The sequence below is a fragment of the Microtus ochrogaster genome, unplaced genomic scaffold (assembly GCF_000317375.1).
Source record: "Microtus ochrogaster isolate Prairie Vole_2 unplaced genomic scaffold, MicOch1.0 UNK78, whole genome shotgun sequence".
In the NCBI taxonomy this organism is placed as follows: domain Eukaryota; kingdom Metazoa; phylum Chordata; class Mammalia; order Rodentia; family Cricetidae; genus Microtus; species Microtus ochrogaster.
The window spans coordinates 1,689,120-1,694,146 of NW_004949176.1; positions in this window are offsets into that span (position 1 = coordinate 1,689,120).

Sequence of the window (5,027 nt, forward strand, 5' to 3'; positions counted from 1 at the left end):
GGGTAGGATTTCAACACACAAGTCTTGGCAGGTGGAGGCCGGGGACAACAAATACAAATGGTTTATCTATGACAAGCAAGAAGCATAAAGTTTATGTTGTCAGATAGTGCAAAAGATGTGCACCTAAAATGGAATTTCAGATAAATACATTATTAGTATGTGTCCAATTTGTCCCAAATATTATACAGGATGCACTTAGTTGTTAAGAGCACAGGGCTCCAGGGAAAACCAGGAATGTTAAGCATGCAGGATTGTCCTCTCAAAGGAATGGACATAGAACCTGTTCTTCCACCCAGAAAGCTAAGAACTGGAGGTATTAATAGCCTAGTGATCTGTGATGTCTGTTGGACGAGGCCATATCAAGCCCTTACCACAAGGACCGGAGATGACTAGTAATCTAAATGACCTTTATAGCCAGAGGCTCACCCAAGCTCCCACAACCGGACCAAAGGTGACTAATAACTCAAATGACCTCTGTGCTATTTGTATGACCAAGACTAAGCCAGAGCCTTCCCTAGGCCCTTGAGCTAGCACTATCTCTAGAACCCATCTATCTTCTGGGAAGAAATGGCATGTGCTGTGGGCTGAGTTTTGATGCAATTATGTTTCCTTGTGCGCCAGGGATTGCCTTACAGCAGGAAACTTTTCCAAGTTCTACTGTGTTTACATTTGTTGGGAATAAACCACCTGACATCAGACTCCCCAAAGTCCTGATCTAGACTGACAAAGTCCATTGAACCAAACTCATTCTCACCTCATCCAAGTTTATTTCCCTGCCTGTCATGACCATCTGCAGGGTCCCCACACTTGCTTAAATTGTTATGTTTTATTTTATCTGAAATTCAAATGTAACGACATCTTGTGATTTTTTGCTATCTTTAAACCTGAATTTTTATAATATGCTTATGGATTAGTTTCTGAATTAATTTTGATCTCTTTGTTTAACCTTCTTATTAGAGTATGTTTATCATAATTTTTCATTTTTGTGGGAGATATTGTATCTGTGTAGAGCATTTACTTGATAAATTTCTATTGCTATTAAAGATTATATAGCTAAAAGTATTGAATGAGAAGAAATCTTTATATTAGTAGCAATTCATTCCTTGGCACAAAAGGAAAAGTCTTGCCTATTGTCTAATAATGTTAAAGCTTGTAGGTTTTGAAATACCTAGAACAGAGCTTGTAAAACCAATGGCATTGGGGCAGGGCAGATTGCGAATAAGTAAAGCTAGTAGGACCATAGGACTGTGCAGGAACTGTGGTGCCCACACAATGCATGATGGGTCTAAAGGAGTCAGATAATAACAACAAAATATAGGCTGCTAGTTCCTTTCCTTTGTCTCCCTGAACATTATTGTTAGGAATATTTCCTAACACAAACTCTCTGCCGAAGCAAAAATCCCAATCAAGCCAAATGACAACAAGCTGAACTAAAGAATATCCAGGTTTAATGGGACAAGTTGGACACATTACTAATAATGTATTTATCTGAAATTCCATTTAAGTGCACCCGGGGATGGGGGTGACAGACACAATACCACATGGGACTTTCCGGAGAGCAGTTTAAATAGACTGGGGGAGTGGTCAAGGTTTTGTCAGGCTACCTTGTCCCGCCTCAGGGGAGGGGTCAAGGTTTGGCTGGCACAGGGGCGGGGCCTCCAAAGATGGAGGCCAGAGACCCGGTTTTAACTATTATCCCCATCACTCAATCTACTCAAATATAGCCAACCTGCTAAAAAGGGTTTTTTTGCTCCTTTTATCTAGATTTCTGATTACAAGATTTTCCTATTTATAAATTCCACAACTTGTACTGAACAGAACTTATCTTTAAAAACAAGGATTACACTTCCTGCTGTAATCCTCTCTTGGGCAGCCTAGGCAGTGATCTAGGTAAAGATACAACTCCTAGATGCCATTCCAGACAAAACTGAATCAGAAATTCTGAGAGTGGGACTCGGTGGTCTGAATGTTACAGCCCCAGCAATTGATTTCCTCACATAGTGTGAAGGTCAGAACCTCTGTTCTGAATTTCTCAGAGAACAGATACAGCCAGTCTCATGTAGCTCTGGGTGCCCAGTTTGCTTTGGGAAAGACGATGGCACCGTCAGGACCCCTTCCCAGTCCCAGGAGACTCTGTTAGCTGCTTGCAGATTCCCAGAATTGGATGGAATCAGAAAAGCAGGATGAAATTCTTGCTGGGCGATGGGCAGGGTAATTGTTAAAAAAAAAAAAAAAGTACTTTCTTTAAAGTATTTCCAAGTCATTCTTCCTTCACATTTTGTGAGCTTCAGTTACAGCTTAATCTTGAAGCATATTTAATACTATGATTTTTTTTTTAATGCTTGATGGTAAGAGAAATTTTAGGTCTTGACTAGATGGTACATTCCTTTCCTCATGGCCAGCATCTCCTCCAGTGCTGTATGGATCACGAGCTAGCATTCGCTACCTGGCTTACAAGTGTGTGTGTCACAAAACATAGAGGACTTGTAATTTTCCCGTTTGAAAAGCTAGTAAATTGTAGAACCAAGATTCGTAACCATGCAGCTTGTTTCCAGAGACTCCATTCATAGCTATACCTCATGCTCCATCTTAAAAAAAAAAATAGGATCCATTTTCTGCCAAGAGTATTACCTACACCTTTAATATCAACCAGGTTACTTCCTATCTGCGCTGGCTAGTTTTATGTCAACTTGATATAAACTGAAATCATCAGAAATGAGGGCCCCTCAACTGAGACAATGCCTAGACAAGATCTAGCTGTAGGCAAGCCTGTTGGGCATTTTCTTAATTGGTGATTGATGAGAGAGGGTGTAACTGGAGGTTTCTCTCCTGTCTTCCAGCTTCCGAATAACCACTCAGAGGTTTAATTTTAAGTGTTTGGCCCATGGCTCAGGCTTCTTACTAGCTATCTCTTAAATTTAAATTATCCTCTTTCTATTAATCTATGTATTGTCACGTGGCCATGACATTACCTCATTTTCTACACCTTGCTTTCCTCAGCAACTGGTTGATGTCTCCTAGACTCCACTCTTCTTCTCGTGTGTCTTTGCTTGGATTTCTTGCCTGGTTCTATCCTATCTTACCATAGACCAAAGCAGCTTTATTTATCAGCCAATGAGAGCAACACATATTCACAGCATACAGAAAGACATCCCACAGCAGGAGGGTCTAGCCCATTGTGGGTTTTACCTTCCCTAGGCTGGTGGTCCTGGGTTCTATAAGAAAGCAGGCTTAGATGCTGGGTAGTGCTGGCACGTGCCTTTAATCCCAGCAGTTGGGAGGCAGAGGCAGGTGGATCTCTGTGAGTTCAAGGCTAGCCTGGTCTACAAAGAGAGTTTCAGGACAGCAGGACATTAGGACAGTTGCATAGAGAAGCCCTATCTCAAAAATAAAATAAAATATAAAATAAATCCTTTAAAAAAAGAAAGCAGGCTGAGAAAACCATGAGAAACAAGCCAGCAAGCAGCACCCCTCCATGGCCTCTACATCAGCTCCTGCCTCCAGGTTCCTGCCCTGTGTGAGTTCCTGTCCTGACTTCTTTTGATGATGAACTGTAAAGTGTAAGCATACGCTGAATAATCCCTGTCCTCCCCAAGTTGCTTTGGTCATGGTGTGTCAACACAGCAGTCACCCTGATTAAATCACTATCTTTCACTATGAAAATTTGAGCGTCCCTCATTTAATTATTTCACATCTCACGGCTAGAAAGAGAACAAGCTGCCATCGTTAGGTATTCAAACTCAAGTTCTGCTTCTTTGACTTGGCACATAACTCGCATAGTAGAGCTCAGTGATGCAGAAACATGACAAGGTTTAATTCAGCCCAGGGCATAGGTAAGGAAGATTCGCACTACATTCATCATAAGGAACAGGGACAGCCGTCTTAAGCTTGATTGACTCTTAGAAAAGATGTTTTGGGCTGGAGATACTGCTTGGTGGTTAAGAGCACTAGCTGCTCTTCCACAGGTCCTGAGTTCAATTCCCAACAACCACATGGTGGCTCACAACCATCTGTAATGATATCTGGTGCCCTCTTCTGGCATGTGGGCATACATGGAGGCAGAATGTTGTATACATAATAAATAAATCTTAAAAAAAAAAGATGTTCTTATACAGTCTTGGTGACTCCACTATTTCTAATCTCTAGGGGAGCTGAACCTGTATCATTCATCAACCGTACAAATTAATGATGCAATGCTGACTTTATTTCACCCCCCTCCTAAATTTGCGAAGAGAGAACCCTAAATTTGGGTTTGGAAGCTGCAACTTCAGCAGAAGTGAGAGACCACCAGATGGTGTTGACTTTTAGTAAAATGTCAGGGGGTAGCCAAGGCCATAATGTGGGATCATGTGAGCACTGTTCTTCAAGAAGCAAAGCAATAATATTATGTTACAATAGCATGCCAGTGGCTTTGGCCTCTAAAAGGGTCCCGGAAACTCCTACCTTGGAGTATATAGGCTATGCTATTATTAGTTTTTCTTGAGTGACTTTCTTTGCCCTTCTCGAGGGTCGCTAGTTAAGCAGAGTCCCTCCATTTTGCAGATGAGCAGAGAGGAACAGAAAGAAAATGGCTGTCCCAAGGGCACACTGGTATTTAAGTAACAGTCGGGATTTCAGTGGAAGCTGTCTGTTTTTGTGTCTGTTCTGAAGCCTTCTCTTATGACCCTTGCTAGTAGGGGTTTCTACTTCACAGATAAGTATATCTCACACGAGGGGTCACAGCACAAGACACAAACTGAGGCTCATAACTATTTGTTGGATGTGTGACTTCGCACAATTATAGCATTAGCAAATAAAACACCTGCATGTTTTGTTATGAGTAAACAATTGCTTGTAATAACCAGTTATTTTTTTACAGTTTTAGGCTCCCTGTGTGTGGTGTATCAGCTTCGCAAATTCCTTTCGTAAAATAATCTGATGTTTCCTGGACATTAGATTATCTGGCATATTGTCTGGACTGAGTCCAGACTGGCTTCTGATGGTCACCTCATCCATTTCTAAGGGCAGGCAGACCATGTGTTTGGGGA